The following is a 27,620-nucleotide window of genomic DNA, read 5'->3' as shown; positions in this document are numbered from 1 at the left end:
CTATCAAGAATAAAGCTAAGTGTTATGATCTGTGTCAGTACCACTTTTTCTCCAGTGGTGGTGCTATCTCAGTCTTAACTGCTGCAGTATCACTTCTGCTGGTGTTTCTAGCACTCCACGGTTTGTCTCTGCATCTGAAGGCAATTGCTTCTGAGCTGCAACTGTAACTCCTATTTATTACCCATTTTCTCTGAGTACTCAGTGCCAGTTCATCAGTTCGTGCTACCTGAGACTGATTTTAGCACAAGTGGAGTATATCCTGTTATCTTGCCCAAGCCTGCTGTACTGTCATACTGGACTGCCAGCCAAGCCTGCTACCTTCTTCTATTGCACTTTAAGCCAAGTCTGTTATCTTGTCATATTGAACTGCAAGCCAAGTTTGATATCTTGTTATCCTTCCCTGCAAGCCAAGTCTGCTGTCCTGTCATACTGCACTGCCAAGCGAGCCTGCTACCTTGTTCTTCTGCACTGTAAGCAAAGTCTGTAATCTTGTCATATTGTACTGCAAGCCAAGTTTGATATCCTGTTATTCTGCACTGCAAGCTAAGTATATTATGTGTAAACCCTGGTCTCTATCTCAACCACTGGTGTGTAAGTAACCAGCTATTGTTTCATTCTACATGTGCATTACTTCTATTGATATAAACAGTCAATAAATTAGTATACTCAGGGCTGGTGCTAGGTTGTTTGTTGCCCCCCTGAAAACTACAAACTTGTGCCCACCCATACTTTTCAAAGGGACAGCCAGAAGAAAGGAGTGTGGACTCACAAGGAAGGGGCATGGCCACACAATAATACCTCCATTTCAAATTACGCCACACTGTAGAACAATCTTATTCACATAACACGTAAGTATTCATATTATACCACAGAAATCATGACACTTACCAGTGACGTATGGTGGGGTGAGGCAGGTAAAGTAGAGTCTTTCCAGTCATACTAACCTATAAGCTAGAGTTCTGACCATATAAAGTATATGAAAAATACAAAGAATATATTAGAAATATCTTCTTTGTATTATTCCAATAATTGTTTTAGTCAAAACTCTGGAGTAAAAATGTCTACGACAGGTGAGCCTATCTTTTCCACAAATCTCTGATCAAAGCTTACCACATTTTTAGCAGTATATACTAGTGATGAGCGGGTTCGGTATCTCGGAAACCGAACCCCCCCGAACTTCACCCTTTTTACACGGGTCCGAGATACACCTTGAAAAAGGCTCCCTTGAGAGCAGAAACGCGTTGGTGATCTGATTGGGGAGACTGCACTGAGCCGGTATTTGATCTCTTGGGTACTGCAGATCCTGAGACCGACACAGCACCTGGAAGGAACGAGGGGAATCCTTGGTATATTAACATGCTGTTTAGGGTGGACATTTCATGACACCCCACGAAATCCGGTACGCATTCTAGCCCAATCCTTGGTGGATTGCTGTATATGTATTTAATTTTGTTCATTTTTTCCTTTGTGGGAAATACCGATTTTACATATAAATTTTAAAAAATTCCTTGAATAAAAACAATATTACTCTATATTCTCCTTTCTTTTCCGTTTTTGGGGTCCACATGAAATTGGTTTCCCATTTGGAGAAAGGAGAGACTAAGAGAACAAGAAATTGGACATCTGAGGTTGAAGTCCGCTCGGTGAAATTATATTTGGACTATACTACTATAATATCCCAGTAAATAAAGGGGAGAGTGGAACATTGAGGTTATTTTTATTTTTATTTTTATATCTGTTAACCCCGTTTTTTACCCGGTTATCAAGAGGGTGCGCAAGGTAGTCCACACTTGTTGTTATTGTCTTGAACGTTTCTGGTGAGTGGGATCACCTGGACCACTATTGCTGCACTTTTGAGTTGGGGCGCTGTTTTTTTCAAACTTGTATTCTGCAGTATATATAGTAGCAGGCCATTGCTATTGATACTGGCATATAATTCCACACATTAAAAAATGGAGAACAAAAATGTGGAGGTTAAAATAGGGAAAGATCAAGATCCACTTCCACCTCGTGCTGAAGCTGCTGCCACTAGTCATGGCCGAGATGATGAAATGCCATCAACGTCGTCTGCCAAGGCCGATGCCCAATGTCATAATAGAGAGCATGTAAAATCCAAAAAACAAAAGTTCAGTAAAATGACCCAAAAATCAAAATTAAAAGCATCTGAGGAGAAGCGTAAACTTGCCAATATGCCATTTACGACACGGAGTGGCAAGGAACGGCTGAGGCCCTGGCCTATGTTCATGGCTAGTGATTCAGCTTCACATGAGGATGGAAGCACTCATCCTCTCGCTAGAAAAATGAAAAGACTTAAGCTGGCAAAAGCACAGCAAAGAACTGTGCGTTCTTCTAAATCACAAATACCCAAGGAGAGTCCAATTGTGTCGGTTGCGATGCCTGCCTTTCCCAACACTGGACGGGAAGAGCTTGCGCCTTCCACCAGTTGCACGCCCCCTGCAAGTGCTGGAAGGAGCACCCGCAGTCCAGTTCCTGATAGTCAAATTGAAGATGTCACTGGTGAAGTACACCAGAATGAGGATATGGGTGTTGCTGGCGCTGGGGAGGAAATTGACAAGGAGGATTCTGATGGTGAGGTGGTTTGTTTAAGTCAGGCACCCGGGAGACACCTGTTGTCCGTGGGACGAATATGGCCATTGACATGCCTGGTAAAAATACAAAAAAAATCAGCTCTTCGGTGTGGAATTATTTCAACACAAATGCGGACAACAGGTGTCAAGCCGTGTGTTGCCTTTGTCAAGCTGTAATAAGTAGGGGTAAGGACGTTAACCACCTCAGAACATCCTCCCTTATACGTCACCTGCAGCGCATTCATCATAAGTCAGTGACAAGTTCAAAAACTTTGGGTGACAGCGGAAGCAGTCCACTGACCACTAAATCCCTTCCTCTTGTAACCAAGCTCCTGCAAACCACACCACCAACTCCCTCATTGTCAATTTCCTCCTTACCCAGGAAAGCCAATAGTCCTGCAGGCCATGTCACTGGCAAGTCTGACGAGTCCTATCCTGCCTGGGATTCCTCCGATGCATCCTTGAGTGTAACGCCTACTGCTGCTGGCGCTGCTGTTGTAGCTGCTGAGAGTTGATCGTCATCCCAGAGGGGAAGTCGGAAGACCACTTGTACTACTTCCAGTAAGCAATTGACTGTTCAACAGTCCTTTGCGAGGAAGATGAAATATCACAGCAGTCATCCTGCCGCAAAGCAGATAACTCAGGCCTTGGCAGCCTGGGCGGTGAGAAACGTGGTTCCGGTATCCACCGTTATTTCAGAGGCAACTAGAGACTTGATTGAGGTACTGTGTCCCCGGTACCAAATACCATCTAGGTTCCATTTCTCTAGGCAGACGATACCGAAAATGTACACAGACCTCAGAAAAAGAGTCACCAGTGTCCTAAAAAATGCAGTTGTACCCAGTATCCACTTAACCACGGACATGTGGACAAGTGGAGCAGGGCAGACTCAGGACTATATGACTGTGACAGCCCACTGGGTAGATGTATTGCCTCCCACAGCAAGAACAGCAGCGGCGGCACCAGTAGCAGCATCTCGCAAACGCCAACTCGTTCCTAGGCAGGCTACGCTTTGTATCACCGCTTTCCAGAAGAGGCACACAGCTGACAACCTCTTACGGAAACTGAGGAAGATCATCGCAGAATGGCTTACCCCAATTGGACTCTCCTGGGGATTTGTGACATCGGACAACGCCAGCAATATTGTGCATGCATTACATCTGGGCAAATTCCAGTACGTCCCATGTTTTGCACATACATTGAATTTGGTGGTGCAGAATTATTTAAAAAACGACAGGGGCGTGCAAGAGATGCTGTCGGTGGCCCGAAGAATTGCGGGCCACTTTCGGCATTCAGCCACCGCGTACAGAAGACTGGAGCACCACCAAACATTCCTGAACCTGCCCTGCCATCATCTGAAGCAAGAGGTGGTAACGAGGTGGAATTCAACCCCCTATATGCTTCAGAGGATGGAGGAGCAGCAAAAGGCCATTCAAGCCTATACATCTGGCCACGATATAGGCAAAGGAGGGGGAATGCACCTGACTCAAGCGCAGTGGAGAATGATTTCAACGTTGTGCAAGGTTCTGCAACCCTTTGAACTTGCCACACGTGAAGTCAGTTCAGACACTGCCAGCCTGAGTCAGGTCATTCCCCTCATCAGGCTTTTGCAGAAGAAGCTGGAGACATTGAAGGAGGAGCTAAAACAGAGCGATTCCGCTAGGCATGTGGGACTTGTGGATGGGGCCCTTAATTCGCTTAACCAGGATTCACGGGTGGTCAATCTGTTGAAATCAGAGCACTACATTTTGGCCACCGTGCTCGATCCTAGATTTAAAACCTACGTTGTATCTCTCTTTCCAGCAGACACAAGTCTGCAGAGGTTCAAAGACCTGCTGGTGAGAAAATTGTCAAGTCAAGCAGAACCTGACCCGTCAACATCTCCTCCTTCACATTCTCCCGCAACTGGGGGTGCGAGGAAAAGGCTAAGAATTCCGAGCCCACCCGCTGGCGGTGATGCAGGGCAGTCTGGAGCGTGTGCTGACATCTGGTCCGGACTGAAGGACCTTCCAACGATTACTGACATGTCGTCTACTGTCACTGCATATGATTCTCTCACCATTGAAAGAATGGTGGAGGATTATATGAGTGACCGCATCCAAGTAGGCACGTCAGACAGTCCGTACGTATACTGGCAGGAAAAAGAGGCAATTTGGAGGCCCTTGCACAAACTGGCTTTATTCTACCTAAGTTGCCCTCTCTCCAGTGTGTACTCCGAAAGAGTGTTTAGTGCAGCCGCTCACCTTGTCAGCAATCGGCGTACGAGGTTACTTCCAGAAAATGTGGAGAAGATGATGTTCATCAAAATGAATTATAATCAATTCCTCCATGGAGACATTCACCAGCAGCAATTGCCTCCAGAAAGTAAACAGGGATCTGAGATTGTGGATTCCAGTGGGGACGAATTAATAATCTGTGAGGAGGGGGATGTACACAGTGAAAGGGGTGAGGAATCGGAGGATGATGTAGAGCCAGTTTGTGCAAGGAGAGATTGATTGCTTCTTTTTTGGTGGGGGCCCAAACCAACCAGTCATTTCAGTCACAGTCGTGTGGCAGACCCTGTCGCTGAAATGATGGGTTCGTTAAAGTGTGCATGTCCTGTTTATACAACATAAGGGTGGGTGGGAGGGCCCAAATACAATTCCATCTTGCACCTCTTTTTTCTTTAATTGTTCTTTCCATCATGTCACGTGCTGTTTGGGGACAATTTTTTTGAAGTGCCATCCTGTCTGACACTGCAGTGCCACTCCTAGATGGGCCAGGTGTTTGTGTCGGCCACTTGTGTCACTTAGCTTAGTCACACAGCGACCTTGGTGCACCTCTTTTTTTCTTTGCATCATGTGCTGTTTGGGGACAATTTTTTTGAAGTGCCATCCTGTCTGACACTGCAGTGCCACTCCTAGATGGGCCAGGTGTTTGTGTCGGCCACTTGGGTCACTTAGCTTAGCCATCCAGCGACCTTGGTGCAAATTTTAGGACTAAAAATAATATTGTGAGGTATTAGGTGTTCAGAATAGACTGGAAATGAGTGGAAATTATGGTTATTGAGGTTAATAATACTATGGGATCAAAATGACCCCCAAATTCTATGATTTAAGCTGTTTTTTAGGGTTTTTTGAAAAAAAAACACCCAAATCCAAAACACACCCGAATCTGACAAAAAAATTTCGGTGAGGTTTTGCCAAAACGCGTCCGAATCCAAAACACGGCCGCGGAACCGAATCCAAAACCAAAACACAAAACCCGAAAAATGTCCAGTGCACATCACTAGTATATACTACTGCTATACCTGTGTATAATGCCCATAGGCACCCTTGGGCTTATACTGTATATTGTATATAAATATGGCTCTGGTACTAGCCAGTCCCTACTGAGCTATTTATGTTACTGCACGTCCTTGAAGCTTACACATAATGCCCACAGTAGAAGTACCCCCGTACATGTAGTGCCCCTCAGTAGAGGATTTCCCACTAGACATGTGCCTAGGGGCAGCATCTGCTACGAGGTGGCACACCAGCCTGATGAGACCAGGTGATTTTTTTTTTGCATTACAAGTTGTGTTTTAAATATCTTATTTTGCAACTGATGGGGATGGGACAATGGGCAGCAAATTGTGGCCCAGGAGCTAATAGTGAGGTTTGGGGCTGCTTTGGTGGCCTTGAGGCATCTGGAGTAGCCTCCGAAATGAAGTGGGCAGTGGTGTCATTTGGGGGGCCACAAGCAATAATGTGCCTAGGGGAGGCCTGACCCATAAATCACCACTGGTGCCCCCTATATATATAATGCCCACAGTAGTAGCACCGCTTATATACATAATGTCCACAGTAGTTTTGCCCCTTATACACATAATGCTCTTAGTAGTAGCACCGCTTATACATAATGCCCACAGTATTTCCACTTATACACATAATGCTCATAGTAGTAGTGCCACTTATACACATAATGCCCACTCACACACTTTCTCTTTCAATCACTCCCTTTCCCTCCACTTACCTAACAAAGTCTGGTTGCCTGCTTCTGTAGAAGCTCATCCTCTCCATCTGACATGCAGCTGCCCTGATCCCATGTAGCCCCTAAACTAATATGAAAAACCCATTTCTTTGTATTCCTTTATCTTAACAGCATTCATTTAGAACATTAAGAATCAAGACAAAATAACTAGTTAATTGTTTAAAATTCAAACCAAGTAACTGTGACAGACAAACATGACAAGTGTTCAAATCTTTATACTGTCCTTAGGAACTATTGGCAGCTGTGAATTATGCATATCACATGTAGGTAATGCAGTGACTCACCTTTAATTATTTTTATTAGAAACTGTCCCAGATTGTAATTGGTATTATTAAGCATTTAGCTTCTTATTAATAATAAATTATGTCTGCTTACCTTGGATTGCAGACTTTCAGAATATTGACTTTTCAAGCCTCACTATGCTACTTGGACTATATTTATGACTTTTACATAAGAAGGTGTATCTTAAAATGTCAACTATTGCATACATTTAAGAGAGTAAGTTTCATGTTTTGCAGATAAGTATGTATGTATGTATGTATGTATGTATGTATGGGGGAAAAAACTAATTTGTTTCCCACAGCACCCTGAATGATAACAGTAACCAGATTTAAATCCCACACAATATTAGAATTCAGAGATCTTGGATACATATATTTGTGCAAATGTATGAATAAGCCCCAAAGCCGCATCAAGGCGTCTCTGTATATTTGGGGTACCTAGCGCTATATCTAGGTGCAGGGTGTGGCACCCCAAAGCACCAGCATAAACCAGAAAACCCAGGGCAGCATACCAGTGAAAAAACTATAGCGTTAATAAATTAGTGTTAGGAAGCCGAAGCTATAAAGGTGATACAAAAATTAGATGTAATTAAAATGGAGAAATAGTGTTAAAGAAATTAGTATGTGAAAAGTGTTAATAGAATGTAAAGGTATGCCACACTAAAACCATCCAACTCAGCCAGTCCAGAGGCACCACACCCCACGCCTCCATTACCCTAATCTGGGTCTATGATTAAACAGCAAGGAGCCACATGATAATGGCTCCTTACTGAAATATATCTAAGCTAAGAGCTACCTATTCAACTCTGGATTCAACTCTGGGCTCTGGCTTGGCCACACAAGGTCATTCACAAAGTTGTCCTGAAGCCACTCCTTTGATATCTTGGCTGTGTGCTTAGGGTCATTGTCCTGCTGAAAGATGAACTGTTGCCCCAGTCTGAGGTCAAGAGCGCTCTGGAGCAGGCTTTCATCCAGGATGTCTCTGTACATTGCTGCATTCATCTTTCCTTCTGTCCTGACTAGTCTCCCAGTTCCTGCCACTGAAAAACATCCCCACAGCATAATGCTGCCACCAACATGCTTCACTGTAGGGATGGTATTGGCCTGGTGATGCGTGGTGCCTGGTTTCCTCCAAACATGACGTCTGGCATTCACGCCAAAGAGTTCAATCTTTGTCTCATCAGACCAGTGAATTTTGTTTCTCATGGTCTGAGAGGCCTTCAGAGGCATTTTGGCAAACTCCAGGTGGGCTACCATGTGCTTTTTACTAAGGAGTGGCTTCTGTATGGCCACTCTACCATACAGGCCTGACTGGTGGATTATTGCAGAGATGGTTTTCCTTCTGGAAGGTACTCTTCTCTCCACAGAGGAATGCTGTAGCTCTGACAGAGTGACCACCAGGTTCCTGATCACCTCCCTAACTAGGGCCCTTCTCCCCCGATTGCTCATTATAGACAGCGGACCATCTCTGGTGGTTCCGAACTTCTTCCATTTACGGATAATGGAGGCCACTGTGCTTCTTGGGACCTTCAAAGCAGCAGATATTTTTCTTTACTCCTCCCCCGATTTGTGCTTCGAGACAATCCTGTCTCAGAGGTCTACAGACAATTCCTTTGACTTCATGCTTGGTTTGTGCTCAGACATGCATTGTCAAGTGTGGGACCTTATATAGACAGGCGTGTGCCTTTCTAAATCATGTCCAATCAACTGAATTTACCACAGGTAATTAACAGGTAATTTAAAATAAGGTAATTAGGTAATTAATTTATTCCAAGGATGATCAGTGGAAACAGGTTGTCCCTGAGCTCATTTTTGAGCTTCATGGCAAAGACTGTGAATGCTTGTGCATGTGATTTCTTAGTTTTTTATAAAGTTATACTATCAAGGTGTGTGTGTTCTGTTTTTATTGGGGTATTTTTTTAGTAGTAGTACTACAGGTACCAGCGGGCATGGTTTTCCTCCGCATGCTGGTACTTGTGGTTCTCCAAGTACCAGCTTGCGGGGGAGGCTTGCTGGGACTTGTAGTACTGCTACTAAAAACAATATTCAACACTTTTCACAAAGGCTATCAGCCCCCCATCCGCCGCCCTTGGATGGGGGGGACAGCCTCGGGCTTCACCCCTGGCCCTTGGGTGGCTGGAGGGGGGGACCCCTTGATTGAAGGGGTCCCCACTCCTCCAGGGTACCCCGGCCAGGGGTGACTAGTTGGGTATGTAATGCCAGGGCCGCAGGGATCTATATAAAAGTGTCCCCCGGCTGTGGCATTATGTACCTGGCTAGTGGAGCCCGGTGCTGGTTTTAAAAATACGGGGGACCCCTACGCTTTTTGTCCCCCGTATTTTTGGGACCAAGTGCAGAGCCCGGTGCTGGTTGTTTAAATATGGGGGAACCCCTGTCACTTTTTCCCCCATATTTTTTCAACCAGGACCGGCTCAAAGGGCCCGAGGCTGGTTTTGCTTAGGAGGGGGGACCCCACGCATTTAAAAAAACATTTTTTAACCAAGTTTAACATTTTTCGAAAGATGCACAATGAAGCCCAGCACGGATCGCACAGATCCGGCCGAGATTCATTGTGCTAAAGTCGGCAGTGTTTTACAATTCACTCCTGTAAAACACTGCCAAAAAATACGAATGACATCGAAATCGGTAAATCTGAAAATGCAGAATACGACAGCTTAGTAAATTAGTCATAATAAATTCAAAAAGTTGCAAATTTACACTTTCAATGTCATTCGTGTTTGAACTTTAACCTCAGTCGGGAAAATACGAATTTTAGTAAATATACCCCAAAGGTGGGTGGGACAGAGTCAGGTGGTGAGTGGCGCACTTGCACATTGCTTGGTTACTAGCAGAGAACACACAGCTCAGTGATAAGTGCTTATCACACAGCCATGGAATTTGCTATTTGGGACAATGGCAAAGGCAGCTGCTCCTTTCCAGTCCCAGATGATTCTACTTCTGCCTGACCCATTACTTTAAGATATGAGGGATGGATGCAGAGAGCACGCTATGACTTCGATGAGCTGGCATGTAAGATGGGGTAATGTTGAGGGGTAAGAGGTTATGAAGAATGAATGATGAGATGTGCTGATGTGTGACTAGATGTAATGATTTAGTGGCTTATCCAGTCTGGAGTAATGAGGTGCTAGTGTAGTGCCCAGGGTAAGGGCAAAGGACCTGGATGGGATCTAGTAAATATACACTCTCAAGGTTATCTTTCTTGGATGAATCACGACAACGGTGGGTGTAAGGAATGGAATATCACCTCAGGAACAGGAGAACACTGAAGTTGGCTTCATTACTTTATTCTCCGCAAATAGAAGCAATCAAGGTTAAGCAAAACTTACATTACCATTTACACATCGTCAATATCACGGTTGTGAAACCACAAGTAAAGTTAATTTCAAAGAGCATACTTGTACATCAACAATAAATTCAGATATACCAACAAAACAATATGTCTTCAAGTAAAGAACATATATTCCTTCACCTCTCAAGGTGTCTATCAATAAGTGCACTTTGCTTCTTTACATTCACAGTAGAGTACTCTAGAAGGGTGTAGTATGGTATGCCGGCACTCGGGCTCCTGGCAACCAGCATACCGGCGCCGGGAGCCCGACCGCCGGCATACCGACAGCGTAGCGAGCGCTAAGTAGCCCCTTGCGGGCTCGCTGCGGGCGTGGTGGCGCTTTACGCGCGCCACACTATTTTATTCTCCCTCCAGGGGGGTCGTGGACCCCCACGAGGGAGAACAGCTGTCGGTATGCCGGGTGTCGGGATTCCGGCACCGGTTTAATGTGCGCCGGGATCCCAACATTCGGCATACTGAAGACCACCCCTCTAGAAGTATCTTATAATTGTTTTCAATAGAAAATGACAATACAACAAATACAGTGCCCTTCTTTATACTGTGCAGGTTTAAACCAGGTCCCCTTAATTTATTATTTGTGCACAGGTCTGCTGCCCCAGGATGTTTAAAAAAATATATATGTATATATATATATATATATATATATATATATATATATATATATCAAGCCCAGCAGCGGCGGCACTCACGGGTCTTGTTTCAGTCAATAAAGTGCGTTTAATTCATCACTTACTGTCCAACGTTTCGGGGCCACAACGCCCCTTTTTTCAAGGTGATACATAACAACATGTGAACACAACATACCTTATATACAGAAGTGGAAGACCCGCGATCGGGACGAGCTCCCGCCCCCCCGGCGTGTATCACGCCCCCGGCCCGGCTCAACAGTGTTACGTGATGACGTACTTCCGCCCCAGCTGCGTGGGTCCTAGGCGACCAACGTTTCCTAGGCAACCCGGTGCATGACGAAATCCACGTCTTGGGTTGGAATAATACGACCTATAAAACATAGTGATAAGTGCAATAATGACATTTAGACAAAACAAAACAAAATAGTGCCTGCTGAATCATTTGAGACTGTTTCCACATGTCTGCATACATTTATAGGTTAATTAGGCCACCATCTATATTAAATTTTAATACAGGAGGACGATCCGAACATAGAACTGAGTACAGGACCCGTATACCTGACTATCCCAACTAGTTATATCGTAATTATTGGAATGAATTCCATGAGATTTTATCATTAAGTCCTGCCGGCTTAATGGTGCCAAGAGTATAAATCCACCTGGCCTCTTTCCTTAAAAGAATACTCCCCCGATCCACCCATCTCAGAGATTTCGGGACATGATCAATTATTTGGAATTTTAAATCGCTTAGGTCATGTTTCTTTTCTGCATAGTGTCTGGCCACAGGCTGGTCAGACACCTTACCTGATAGTGCACTTTTAACAGCCGATCTATGTAAAGCTTGTCTTTCCCTGGCTGTTCATACTGTCTTGCCTACATACTGCAACTGACACGGACACGTAATGACGTATAAAATGTGAGTCGTAGTACAAGTGAGGACGTGTCCAATTTTAAAAGATCTACCTGTTACACTTGAAATAAAAGTGGACCCTGTCAATAAATTATTGCACGTCTTGCATCCAAGGCAACGATAGCAGCTTGATGCTTTAGATAAAAAGTTAGGTGCCGGGGAGGGCCCTGGGGTGATGACTGTTATACCGCAAAAGAGTATTTTTGTCGGTGGGTTTATAGTAAACCTCCGTGTGGATTCTGCCCTTTCTTATACATACATTAAAATCCAGATAATTGATGGACTCTAGATCACACTGGGCCGTAATTCTAATGGGTGAGGGCCTGTTGTTAATCTGGGTTACCAATGTATTAAACCTATCCCGACCCCCCCCCCCGTCCATAAAATGAAAATATCATCGATAAATCTTGAATAATGTAGGATATATTGACTGACCTCTGGTATCTTAAAAAACATATCCTGCTCCTCCCGTAACATAAAGATATTAGCAAAGGATGGGGAGACGTTGCTCCCCATCGCACACCCACTTGTTTGACAATAAAATCTACCATCAAAAAGAAAATAGTTCCTACTTAATGTAAGCTTCAACAACTGTAAGAATAAATCAACATCAATTACAGTCACATTTTCACGGGTTAAAAAGGATCTCATAGCCGCCAGTCCCTGTGCATGAGGTATACTTGTATATAAACTACAAATGTCTATTGTGCAAAGTAGTGTACCACTTGGGATCTCGTTCAAGTCCTTGAGATGGGTCAAAAAAGAGGTAGTGTCCTTGATAAAATTGGATTGCTTCTGGATTAACGGTTGTAAAACACTATCCAGAAAAATGGAAATTGGCTGATAAAGTGACTGGTGTGCAGAAATTATGGGCCTGCCCAGTGGCCTCGTAAGGCTCTTATTGACCTTGGGAACAGTAAAAAATATTGGAGTCTTGGGGTATTCCTTTCAATGCTGAACATAATTTCTTTGAAATTTTTCCAGACCCTACTGCTTGGTCCAGATTATCATCAATCTCTATTTTGAAACTTGTTGTGGGATCTGACATCAGAAGTTGGTATACTGTTGTGTCCGACAATTGAGAATAGATCTCAGTCTTGTAGTCCGTTAGATTTTGGACAACTATCCCGCCCCCCTTATCCGCGGGGTGGATCACTATGTCCTGATATGTTCCCAGCTGTTTCAACGCTCTAAACTCTGACTTAGAGAGATTGGAATTCGGATTGGTATTTGCCATGGTGTATTTACCAACTGATTCGTCCAATAAACGTGTTACAGTCTTAATTGAGGAATTATTGGACTGAGGGTCGAAAGTGGACTTGTGCCTCTGATTAATAAAGTGCTGGTGCGGATCACTCGTGACTTCCTCGTCATGGTTCTAAAAAAATTCCTTAAATCGCATTTTACGTGCACATTTATGCAATTCCTTCTGCCACTCAAAATCATCATATCTGTTAGTAGGTGTAAATGACAGGCCATTGTTGAGTACCTTCAATTCTAGGCTACTCAGCTGTCTGTCAGACAGATTATAAACTAGATTTTCCTTCTGGTGGAGGCATTTCTGGATCCGGTAGTTCTGGTGGCCCCTGCGGGTGGGCGTCCTCTTGCTTTTGCCGGTTCTACGGGAACCGGGGGGGTCCCTAAAGGGACCATGTTGTTGCTGTCAGATGGAGCTTCTGATTCTGCCACTACAAACTCATTGTCACTATTAGACGTGGCTGAGTCTTTGTAGCGCATTTCACGACGGTTCCGCCAACTAAATTTGGCCCTGTGATTATACGGTCTGTGATTTCCCGGCTCACCTCCTGAAACGTCACCGGTAAACTTTATTGTTCTCATAGTCCTCCTTCACAGACAGATGTTTGTTACGCTTGAACTTAATAAGTTCTTTTCTATAATTCTCACATTGGGTCTGCAGTTTGTGCAATAAATGTTGGCTGGTCTCCAAAGATAAAGTGTCTTTGTGCTCCACCTCCAATTCCTGTATTTTATCCCTGGTCACTTTTAACTCCCGTCCAGCTTCTTCTATTACTAATAGTACCAAGTCGAAGCTGCACTTGTTCAAAATGCCCATCCACTTGGTACAAAATTCAGGATTCAGGTCATTTAATACTAAGGGTTTCTGAGTGTCTCAATCGCTCAAACAGCTAGCTTATTATCAAGGTTAAACAGCGTTACATTGTGGTAATATTACAGTAATAAGGTTTTCAGCATAAGCATACCCTTACAGCGTAGTGTTACAAGGTTGTCTGTGTATAGATTAGTGAGCGTCAGCGCCGCTCGCATCCCGCTCTCGTGGTACCGCGTCCGCTGCGCAAATAGCGTAGCAGTACGGTACTCGGGCCGCCTATAGCGTGCTCAATACCAAGCGTAAGCCGTGAGCGAATGTGCCGCTCGTGCGTCTCGACCATTGGGGGCTAGTCCGGTCCACCTCATATCCGCAGTCAGGCGAAAACAACAGACTTTATCGATCAGCAAAAGGGCGGATAGGTAGTATCTTGTAGTGCTGATCGGATGTGCGTCTGTGTCTGCTTCTCTTGGTTTGTAGGGATGCTGGTGGAATCCGAGGAAGGTAAGAACATACAGCTATTGTTTTAAATCTGGTTTTTTTTTTCTCTCTCTCTCTCTTTCTCTCTCTCTCTCTCCGTTTGGCGCCAATTGCGCACACAATACATGCACACACATCTGTATTTTATTTTGTGTATTTTCGCATAGTCACTCTTGTTGCCATTAGAATTGATTGTTAGACACGTACTGAGGAAATTTGGTGTATCTGGACTTTGTGCGTATGTGTCTCGGGCAACGTGCGAGATTACGTACGTGACGCAAAGGCGTACACACGTGGCGTATATTACGCAACCTGCGTACGGATACGCCCACTGAAACTCAGATCACATGATAAACATTGTTCTAGTGTGGGTGGTATAATAGCCACCTGATAATAGCACAGGTTTGTTCAGTTGCCAAAAAGTTTAGTTTAAAGAGAACTTTTTTCTATTGCAAAACCCAGGAATTGGACTACTGCCTGTATGAAAGGAATTTCTGTACAGAAAGATTAGAGTGTATATGAGTGAATAGGAGTGAGTGTGGAAATAAAGGTATTCTTTTGTGAACCCAGAAATCGGGATCCCGTCGGAGACCACATCAGGTGAGTGGACACTTGGTGGCGTGGGACTGGCTTGCCCGCGTTAACATTATATAAGGTAAAGGAGCAAGTAGTATTCGCAAACAAAAAGAATTGCGAAGGTTAAAGCGCAGCCCAGGGGGTTAGCGTAGTACCCATATCAGGGCCGAAACTAGGATTTACGGCACCCGGGGCAAGGCAGTAAGTTAGCGCCCCCCCCCCCGACACACACACAGAAAAGAATAAAAAAATTTTTTATTATAGATATATATATATATATAATAAGATAATAAAAGTAGAAAATGGATTAAAAAATACACTAAAATAGAATAAAAAAAATTATATGCTCCGTAATATCCCTCAGACAAGCAGACCCCAAGTAAAACACACACAGTATGTGTATATATATATATATATATATATATATACATACATACATACATACATCAGCAGTCAGGCGGCACTCACGCCGACAAGAAAGAAACACAGACACCTTGCGGAGCTGTCAACGTTGTTTCAATGCATAAAATAAATTTTCGTCAGGACAACAAGGCATAAGAAACCAACATACCTATATAGTCTGCTCCGTCTGTGCATGGCGCCGTCCGCCCGCCGCGTCCCGCTCAGCCGAATGACGTCATCCGCAGGCGCCCGGCGTCATGACAACCAGACAAGATTCACCATACATCTAATACAGAAAGAAAGAAATTACATACACACAGTGATCGTATAGAAAAATCTAAAAGCACCATACAGAATCAGCTAACTCCGCAAGTCTGTGTACAATAAATCTATAGCTACTAAGAGATTGCTATACAAAATGAACTTCAATAACTTATATAGTAAATACATAGTACCAATTCCGCAATGAGAGCACTTCTCCTTGTTGCAGAGTTGGTCCAACAATCCAGCAAGAGATTTCGGCAGGTGTATGTACAAAGACAAGTTTATGACAGAGTACAGCAGAAAATCATAAAAGAATATATATTAATAAACAGTGAAAAACATATGGAGAACATCCAAACTCCACACCTAACACAAAAAAATGTGGGGGGGAAAAACCAAGGTTATGACTGTAAGACACAGGTATGAGATAAACTCAGATAAATCAAATAGGATAGCCTAACCCATGATGTATCAAATAAAGCAGGCTAGCCCATGATGTTCATTAAGGCCCCGGGGGGATAACGCCTGACTGCTGTTGTACGTTTGGAGGGGGACTGTCCCTTTTCCGTGTGGAGGGCACCGGCATTACTGAGTTTACTTTGAGTTAATGGAGTGCCACCTGACATGCTGGGTATATATATATATATATATATATATATATATATATATATACACACACACATACATACATACATACATACATACATACATACATACATACATTTATCCATATGAACTTTAGTTGTCACAGTGGTATATACTAAAGCAATATATACTGTATAAACTGAAATAACTGCTTTAAATGAGCTGCAGGGGTTAACACTAGAGTGAGGGAGTGTGTGTGTTTTACCTCCGTCCTCTCACTTTTTAATCAGACAGAGGTGACAGGTGCTGGGCTGCTGCAATCAATCACTGCTGGTGTCTCTGTCAGCGACTCAGCAGGGCAGCGTGGGGCTGGAGAAAGCTTTGCATCGAGTCACAGCCAGAGCGTGCGGCTTGCCGCTCAGATTAGCCGACTACTACTTCATCTCCAGCGGCGGCCATATCTCTGCAGGGTGAGTGAAATGCCTCATGGGATTTGTAGTCTTTCTGTTACAGCTCCAAGTATAACCAGTAACAGACTTTACTACAAATTCCATGTTCCTCCACTTCCTCCTTTTGCTGTATCAGACGCAGCAGGATCCCAGCGCCCTATCCGATCCTGCGCCCGGGTCACATGCCCCCCTAGCCCCTCCCTAGTTTCGGCCCTGCCCATATAGACACAAGTTGAGCTCCGGCTGAAGGTTTCACAGCATAAACAAACGATTCCGCTGGTCGTAAAGCGTATAAATAATAGTTATTTATACGAAGTGCGACTGTACCGCATGTAATTGTGTGCATTAGTTTGTTACCTTGATACCCATTAAAAATTTATTGTGGGATCATAAACGCTATTTGTACATTCTAACGTGATTTGTGTAGGTTTTTGTTATTTTAAAGGGAGTTTCGCTGTTCACTCAGGAAATCTCCAACAACCAATACTTACTGGGGAGGGTAGCATACTCCCACACGCCCCAGTAAATAGAGGTTACAAAAAGATCCCGAGATTGGGTACGACCAGTGGTGGGCACATTGCTGGAACTCGTATTGGCCAATAGGGGCGTAAGTGAGTGAAGGCACTAGTTGAACTTTCACCGTCGCCTTACCGAGGGGAACTTGGTTTGTTTTGTAAGAATTTGCTAAAACAGCAATATCCGCAAACAATGGGGGCCAGTTGCTCAAAGAAGGGACGTCCAACAAGGGTTCACGTTGGTATTTGTTGGCCCAAAGGGTCAGCACGGTATATAATGTGTGAGAAATACGGATCACACACACAGGTATTATGCAAAGAATGGGAACGAATGACTGAGAATGATGGGGAACAGTTTCCCCGGGTGGGCAGTTTGAATCCTGAGGTATTGCAGAATCTAAGAAAAAGAATAGGTCTAATAAAGTCTGCAAAGCAGAGGCTTAGACATTATGATTGTTTACAGGTATGGCAACAAGAGAGTGAAATACAACAGGAATTAGCTCAAAAAGCAAATTCACATCCTGGTAGAAGTCTGATAGCAATGGCACCACCACCGTATATAGTAGGGGTTCAAGTGGCTGCAGAGAATGGCATACGGGTACACGAAAAGGGTGCACTTAACCAATGTAGTAATGATAAAAGTAAAATGAATATTAATGCAAATGTTGATGCTAATGCTAACCCGTGCAAGTTGTATCCCATTTTAAACTTCCCTCAGGAATGCGACCAGGAAGATGAGCCCACTACGATTTCAGCTCTCTCTCTAGCGGCCACCATAAGCGATACTCCAGTGGGCACAGCCCAACCAGTAAGAGCGGTAGCGAAGGCCCATAGTGCAGGGACAGGTGAGGTTGTATCTACAGGTAAGTACGGCACTGTACACTATGCTGAAAATGTTACATCACACAGTGGAGAATCAACCCAGAGTGAGGTAATTGATCTTAATCCTGTCAGGGTGATAGCGGTCCCCAATGGGAAGACCGACGCAAATTGAGTCACACCCATAAGGAATATTGCAATGGTCCTTGGTCCCGGGCAGAATTAAGAACAATTTTGTCTGAATTTCCTGATCCCAGAAAAGATCTAGCCGCATGTCAGAGGTTCATTAAAGACCTAGGTAACTCCACTGAACCTAACAACAAAGATTGGTGGACACTACTGCGGGCATGCTTGCCCTCTAGTATTGACCCTGTAAAATTCATTACGGATTGTAAATTAGATGCTGAGGTAGCTCTCACTGACGAGTACAATCAGGAAAATGTTAGACAGATCAATCTGCAGTTAGGAGTATACTTCCCAGCCGTTGTTAAATGGAACAAAATTTTCTCTATTAAACAAATGGAAGGGGAAGCTGCTTCTGACTATTTCCACCGGGCTCTGGAGGAAATGGCTAGGTATACTGGGATCGTGGACATTGAGGCAAATGTACATCATAGAGAGGTAGCGGTGTCCGTATTGATGGATGGTTTAAAGGAAGTATTAAGGAATAGGGTACAAACCACTCAACCTAACTGGAGAGGTATGTCGGTGGCCAACTTAAGAGAGACTGCTGTCGGGCACGACAGGAACATCACAAGACGCAGGGAGTCACAGGGTGATAAGCTGATGGCCATAAGTATCCAAGCCCTTACAACAAGGCCGCCTCAGTCTAAATCTCAGACCCCTGGTGGTAAGCCGTATATGGTAAAATGTTAAATTGTAACCGGGAAGGACATTTTGCACGTAACTGCACAAATAGAAACTCACACAATGTATATCGAACCCCGAGACCAGAGCATGACACACAGTATGACACACGTAGATGGGATCAGGGACCGCAGAGATGGAGTTATGAGCCACATGCAGGGGAAACGAGAAGGTACCCACCAAAAAGAGACTGGCAAGTCTCCAATAATTCCCAAATACCTCCCTCACAAATTGTAGCAACCAATGCGCTGCGGGAGGGTCTAAATTCACACTAGGGGTGGGGCCACACCTGTAGTCTGCAGCCAGTGAAATTAATTGCGTGCCTTGGAAGTGAACCCGAGGTCACAATTAATGTAGCTGGTAGATCTCTACCTTTCCTTGTAGATACGGGGGCGGCCAAATCAGTGATAAATTCAACAGTGGGTATATAGACCACTGGTAAGACAATTCCAGCCATGGGAGTAACGGGAGTAGTACAACACTACCCTTTAAGTAAACCAGCAGAGATTACGATAGGGCCTTTGCATACAAAGCATTCTTTTCTGCTGGCTGCATCGGCTCCGACTAATCTACTTGGTAGAGATTTACTGTGCAAAATGGGATGTGTCATATATTGTACTCCTGAGGGTGTTTTCTTAGATATACCTGAGAGACACACTCAGGAAGTGCAGGATACGTTAGATACCCCACAAAGGTTAATGACGCATACTGCTGTCACAAATAGATGTCCGTCCAAAGTAGAGGAAATTATTTCCCAGATACCGGAATCACTTTGGACCAAGGATGGACAAGACACTGGATTAATGGCAAATGTAGCTCCTGTAGTAGTTCAAGTAAAAGATGGTAGGATAGCTCCAAAAATCCCACAGTATCCTCTGAAGCCAGAGGTGGAGTTAGGAGTTTACCCTGTAATAGAGCGCCTGTTACAACAGGGCATTCTGGTAAGGACGTCCAGCTCTGCCAATAGTCCCATCTTCCCTGTTAAAAAGAGTGGGGGGAGGGGTTACAGGTTAGTGCAGGATCTAAGAGGGATCAACAAAATAGTTGAGAGTCAATTCCCCGTAGTGCCAAATCCAGCTGTCATCCTTATGCAAATCCCTCCCACTGCCAAATTTTTCACTGTGATTGACCTCTGCTCCGCCTTCTTCTCGGTACCTCTGCACCCTGACAGGTAATACTTATTCGCATTTACATACAGAGGAGTTCAGTACACCTGGACTCGTTTACCACAAGGTTTCATTGACAGTCCAAGTATTTTCTCACAGGCCTTGCATGATTGTTTACAGTCTTTCCAACCTGAGAGCGGATCAATATTAATACAATACGTAGATGACCTACTGCTATGTTCGGATTCGCTCGAATCGTCCCTGAGAGATACGAAACAACTCCTGTTTCATCTTTCAGACACAGGACACAAGGTTTCCAAAGATAAGTTACAATTATGCCAGATCAAGGTAAAATACTTGGGACACTGTCTGACACAAGGACTGAGACACCTCACCGCTGATAGAATTCAAGCAATTCATGACATGACTCTGCCACAAACCTAGCAACAGATTAGAACGTTTCTAGGAATGTGTGGGTATTGCCGTAACTGGATCCCAGGGTTTTCCATACTAGCCCTACCTTTGCAGGAGATGGTCTCATCAAACAAACCAGATCGGATTTCGCACACAGACGAGTCTGAGATGGCATTTGAAAGACTTAAACAATGCCTAACGCAGGCACCAGCATTAGGTATGCCAGATTATGGGAAACCCTTTGAGCTGTACGGAACAGAGAGTGCTGGGTGCGCGGCAGGTGTTTTAACCCAGAAGCATGGTGATGCCAGCAGGCCGGTAGCCTACTATAACGCCCAGCTAGACACGGTAGCGCGATCCCTCCCCACATGCTTGCGAAGTGTTGCAGCAATAGCATTGCTAGTAAGTAAAAGCGAAGATGTAGTGTTAAGACACAACCTCACAATTCATACACCACATGCAGTGTCAGCCTTACTGAATTCAGCCCAAACCAGACACGTCTCATCAGCACGGTTTACAAGATGGGAATTGGCATTAATGGCCCCAGTAAACATCAACATAAAGAGATGCAGTGCACTAAATCCAGCAACGTATCTCCCAGGTGTGCCTGCACAGGCACAAAGGGTGGAGGATGAGAGTGATGGCGAAGGAGGATTTAGTAAAGACAATGACACACATGATTGTATGGAATATTTGACCCAAAATTTCACGGCAAGGCCTGACATCAGTGACAACCCACTGGAAGATGTAGATTTTACTTTCTACACTGACGGTAGTTGTCACAGACAGACGGACTCGGGAGACTTCTGTACTGGATACGCAGTCATAGATGACCAAGGCATCATAGAAGCGGAACCCCTAGGCCCACCACACTCAGCACAAGTTGCTGAGCTGATTGACCTAACCAGAGCATGCGAATTGGCTAAAGGTAAAGCGGCCAATATTTACACGGATTCTAGATATGCCTTTGGAGTAGTTCATGATTTTGGGGCCCTATGGCGCCTCAGAAATTTCATGACGGCAGCTGGCACACCTGTAGCGCATGCAGCCCACATCAAAAGACTTCTAACAGCGATACAGGAACCCGACAGAGTGGCTGTTATCAAGTGTAAAGCTCACACGTATAGCCAAGACCCGATATCACTTGGTAACAGCCGAGCAGACGAAGCTGCTAAATCAGCAGCCAGTACCCCCAGACAGACAGACATCACACTACTGATGGTATTCAATACTGTCAACACACAGAAATTGTGTGAAATGCAAAATTTGTGTTCACCACAAGAAAAGGCAGTCTGGAGATCAAAAGGATATGGCCAGGAGTCCTCAGGACTCTGGACAGATGGACAGGGTAAGCCAGTGGCACCCAGAGCATACCTTCCAAGTCTAGCGGAAGCGGCACATGGGCTGACTCATCTAGGCAAAGAAGGAATGTGTAAGTTGGTAAGAGCTTATTGGTGCGCCCCAGGATTTTCTTCCCATGCGGGTAAAAGAGCGATGACATGTCTCACCTGCTTGAGGAAGAATATCGGAAAGGCAATACCAACAGAGCCATCCCATATCCCTCCTACAGATGGTCCTTTCCAGGTAATACAAATTGATTTCATACAAATGCCACCTTGTAGAAATTTAAAGTATGTATTGGTTTGTATTGACGTGTTCTCAAATTGGGTTGAAGCATTTCCCGCGGCCACAAATACCGCTTTGTTTACTGCAAAGAAAATTGTGCAGGAATTTGTGTGCAGGTATGGTATCCCTAGAATCATTGAAAGTGATAGGGGTACCCATTTTACAGGTGAAGTTTTTCAAGCAATGTGTAAGTTGATGGGAATTAATAGTAAGCTGCACACTCCGTACCGCCCCCAGGCGAGTGCGAAAGTGGAAAGAGTAAACAGCACTAATAAAAACAAATTAAGCTGGGTGATGGCTGAAACAGGATTGTTGTGGTCGGAAGCTTTGCCAATTGTATTGTATAGCATCAGAACCACTCCCAGGTCCCCTCTTAATCTGTCTCCTTTTGAAATTCTGTTTGGTCGACAACCCCATGTTATGATTAACCCCCAGGATGATTTGAAATGTAACAATGAAGTAACTGTAAAGTATCTGGTTAAGATGAGTAAGCAATTGAGGAATCAGAATGATAATATAAAGTTGGTAATTCCTGATCTGCCAGACAGTAATTGTCATGACATTGAACCTGGGGATTATGTAATGATACGGAATTTTCTACGCTCAGGTTGCCTTATTGACAGATGGGAAGGACCATATCAAATCTTATTAACCAGCACAGCAGCATTGAAGGTTGCCGAGAGGGAGACTTGGGTCCATTCGTCTCATTGTAAAACGGTCGCTGACCCAGAGAGGTCCCGTGATAAAGAACAGACGGTAGAGGTTGTATCACTAGAGTGTCTGTTTCAGGAAGATAGAGACGGCACCTGAGCGCTGAGAATAATAAGATTGGAGGCGGTTGTCGAGCCAAGATTTCTTTTTCCCCTTTTGTTGTTTTCTCCACTTCCCATCTCCCTCATTTTCTACCTCCTCCTTCTTATCATTCTTCTCCTTTTCCTCCTATAAGATGGACTTACCCCAAGAGACTGTGATCCGGATTTTCCTGTTGACCCTATTGTTGACCAGAGCAGTCTGTTTCGGTGAGAGTACCATGGAGGTCGAGAAAGGATCTGGAATGGGTTCTGATGACCAGGATGGAGGCGTAGATTTCCAAGAACGACACAATCACCGAGTAAAGGCGAGTATCAGAAAACGATCTGGTAGCATTGACAATAGAAGAAATTGTGAAGGATTGTTAGCTGAAGAAAACTGCATCTGTAGGCATTGTGACAATATAGTTGAGGATGGGTGCATCAAGAAATGTCAGTCCAGTTTTAATATCCACATGGACCGGCATCCATTGAGTGACTATCACTCCTTAGTGGGTAAAGTGTTACACCAGACAGACTGTTGGGTATGCTCTCAAGTACCTCAAGGTCATAGCAAATCAGGACTAGTACCATTCCCTTTATCTGTAGGAGAGGTAATTGAGTTAAGTGGTGGGAGACCGGTGGACAAGAGGTTTAATATCTCTAGTCCTCCTAGTTTGAAGCTCCACCAATATCATGTGGATAGGTCCTTAGTATGCTTTAACATTTCCAATCCCCGAAAGCCGGGAAATTGGGAAGTGTCATGGAGTAATCAAACCATGACATTTTCACATAGAGCCGATAGAATGCCCATAGATTCAGAGCTTATACTCCAGATAGCCGACAGTGGAAAATATTTCCGGTATAGATATACTCTAGGAAGTAGGACCATGCGAGTTGGAGAAGTATCATTAGGATACTGTGCACATATCATTCAACCAGATACGTGTACTAGACAGATGGGAGAATTAGGGTTAGGAGATTTCACATGGAAAGTTTGTAACATGGTTATGTCATACTCAGTCCCATATGTTCTCCCCGATGATGCATATTTCATATGCGGGAGGAAGGCATATAAGTGGCTTGCCCCAAACTCAGAGGGATTGTGTTACATTGGAAAAGTACTGCCTGAAGTAATGACTGTATCCCTTAACAAAATGAAAGACATTCACCGCGGTGCCCAAGCTCCTTATACTCACACTCATTACGAGCACGTCGTTAAAAGGCACCGGATAAGAGAGGACAGAGCATCCGGCCTCTGGTCTGATCCATGAATCCACCGGGATTCAATTCCTACTCGCATTAGATATCACTCGTAACGCCAGAGGAGTGATAAATTATAGGTATATATCTGCGCTAGCAAATTTGTTAGACAATATCACCGAAATGTATGATGACACATTCAGGTATACTGGGAGAGAGTTACAAGCCTACAAAACAGAGCTGGTTCAGCATAGGATGATTCTCAATTATCTCACAGCAGTGACAGGCGGGTATTGTGTTACCCTAGCAACTCAATATGGTGTAAAGTGTTGCACGTATATTACAAACAGCACTGAGGACCCGGCCGAGGTCATAGACCAAAAGATGGATGACATTTTGCAATTAAAGTGGGAGTTCCGAAGGAAACACAATCTCACTCTCGCTGCTGTGGGTAATGAGCTGACCGGTTGGGTGTCATGGTTGAACCCACGAAATTGGTTCTCTGGTTTAGAAGAATGGGCCCAAGGTATTATCATGGATGTAGGGAAATTTCTCTTGTGTATACTGGGAGTCGTCATATTGATTGGTCTGATATTTAGATGCGTTCGGACTTTAACGAAGTGTAAACGTAGCACCAGAGTAATGAGTCTGAGGAGCGAGGACATTGTAATAACAACAACTAATCTGATTTATGACCCAACGATTGAGACAATGTTGTGATGAAAATGTGATTCCACGGTCCGTTTCTTTCACCCGTTTCTCCTTTGTTTTCCTCCAAGGTACAAAGACATCCACTTGGAAGAAGAATTTGACAACCTCTTTAATACAGACCATTGATGAACTATGTCACAGACACCCAATACTTTTAGTGACTTTTAACTACCTACTGAAAACCCAATACTTTAGAGACTGTAACTTTATGGACACTGGAAAAGCTTTTTGTTCACCACTTACAGCAAAAAGCATCGAGAGACAACAGACAACATGTATATCAGACAAGACATCAGACAAGACCTCAATCGGCGACTGTCTATTAAAACTCACATAGTATATGACTGCATTTATAACGATTGTTTCTTATCTTCATCTCTACAACCTCCAGGAAGTATCACACATAGTCGACAGGTGATTCTCACATACTAGCATCCACATACTCTCCCCCTTCATGTATCATCAACTAATGTGCACCCCATTTGTTGCAACCAAAAGCCGATAAGAGCTCGGTAGAGTTTGACAGCCCATCAACAGACCCTTAATACGGGATAAGAAGGATTCAAATGTATACTTCGCAATACCTCGAAGCTTGATTTAGAACACGTACGGCACGATGATACAAGACCCCTCAGACATGGATTCATACACACATGCTTTACTATCTCACTAGGACATATCTTTCTCACCTTCTCCTCTCCTCCCTTACCCAATCATAAAAAGGTATTTACATGATGACATATTTTTCTGTTTTGTTTAGGAAGTGGCAGTTATTGATGACTGCCAAAGGGTGGACTGTCAAAGTCGAAAAATATCGTTATTCTCATTGCCTTGTACTAACCTAATGCTCATGCCCGCTGCTTGTACATTCAGTCTGCTGTACGTGCACATGTCCGCAAAGTGCGTACGCTCGCTCCGGCGAGTACGCGTGGTATATGCGTATATACGGTAGAGTTTATGTGCGTCTGGCGGGCGACTCGATTGCTACATATTTACCAAATATAGTGTGTTTTGTAGGCAATATTCCCTTTTATAATATCTGTAAGTATGTTTAGTGTAACTGGTTCATGGACAAAGGAATTCCTCTTTACATGATACGAAGGGTTAGACAGGGTCTGAGCGGTGGTGTTTAGTACCTAACCGAAGAGTATTTTATTAGAAACATTCCGGTGTTGGTTAGGTAGAGATTAATCGCTCTTGTGTATAGTTATGTCTATAAGTAGTTTATGGACATTTACTGTATTTGCGGTTCATTATCCATGCGGCGGGAATCTTGAGAATCCCTCCCATCTGAGCAGTTTGAAATAGTCACAACCCACCTGTTCAAACTTACCTATGACCTTTTGTTATAATGCGAAAACAGGTTTCTGTGTCCAATTAACAATAAGATTGTAGGGCCCTTTGTAGTGTGCTGTATGTTGTGTATATAAAGGCCACTGTCCCCTGACCGGCCAGTACTCTCTCGCATCAACAATTATCAGTCGGATAACTGGATCCGGTCGCGCTAGCGAGTGTTTCCCCGTATGGTATGTTTTTCTGTGGCCACTTTGTTACCCGGTTAATGTATGCCATTCATTCTCATTCTATGTATTTGTATTTGCGATCATTTGCTAATGTTTGTATTTAAGTCTAGATATTCTGTTTAGGTATTAATATTAGTTCTGTAGTGTATCAGCTGTATTGTTTTCCCCTTTTATACTAAAAGAATCATCCACCTGGTGTTAGAGCCGGAGTGGTTTTTAAATCCATACCAGGTCTTGTGTATTTCATCATTTAATACTAAGGGTTTCTGAGTGTCTCAATCGCTCAAACAGCTAGCTTATTATCAAGGTTAAACAGCGTTACATTGTGGTAATATTACAGTAATAAGGTTTTCAGCATAAGCATACCCTTACAGCGTATTGTTACAAGGATGTCTGTGTATAGATTAGTGAGCGTCAGCGCCGCTCGCATCCCGCTCTCGCGGTACAGCGTCCGCTGCGCAAATAGCGTAGCAGTACGGTACTCGGGCCGCCTATAGCGTGCTCGATACCAAGCGTAAGCCGTGAGCGAACGTGCCGCTCGTGCGTCTCGACCACGGCCTAGCGTCTGTTGCGCTAAGTGCGTACCATTACGGCACCTCGTGCGCCTATTGCGTGTGTTGTCTTTAATAAGTATATAGCTTAGGTTCTTGATAAATAATCAGCTTTATCACTAGTAAGGCATTAGATAAGCAAAGGCAAGTCCTTGTGAACAGATGCAATGGTAGGATATGGAAGTCAGCCACAGATAAAGGCAGTTTCAATAATTGGTTTCTCAATTCACAACATCAGTCACTAAGTGGTGCTGGTCCGCCACTTATAGTCACACTTAGGGTAGGAATTGCAACTTCAGCTTGCATTAACTCATGAGTCCGCAGGGAAATGTTCACTGGTACAGTTTTAATTGTGCAATTATGAAGTAACTTGGGGTCTGTGCCAATTACTCAGGGGTTACTCAGTCCCAATGCTCTGTGTACTTATTTGTGATAAGGAAATGGTAATGCAACAGTTAATATGAGAGGCTATAGCTGCTAAGGAGTCTGGATGACTGACTGGAACACTCTGTGCTACAAGCGGTGAATAAGGTACATGACCGCAACATAAAGCATAAGTCTCACTTAGAGAGCCTACACACAGTGCAATAGTTCTACCAATATGGACTATATAGTCCATATCAGTAGAAAACATATATAGTGCATATAGCACCGTGTGTAAACATCTTGCAAAGCCCATGCGCGGTCCTGCATGGTCGGCATCACAAGGAAATATACTGGGTGCAGACAGGGCCAATACTGACTATATCAGAGGTTCATGCCTCTGGCGTCAATATAGTCAGTTTCATCCAATGCACTGTTGGGCACCATGTGTCTCCTCGGAATCTCAAGCACTCAGTCTCTATGCACACTCCTACTTCTTGGGATGCCAGCTTACTGCACAG

This window comes from Pseudophryne corroboree, chromosome 5, assembly GCF_028390025.1.
Source record: "Pseudophryne corroboree isolate aPseCor3 chromosome 5, aPseCor3.hap2, whole genome shotgun sequence".
Lineage (NCBI taxonomy): Eukaryota > Metazoa > Chordata > Amphibia > Anura > Myobatrachidae > Pseudophryne > Pseudophryne corroboree.
This window is presented reverse-complemented; position numbering follows the sequence as displayed.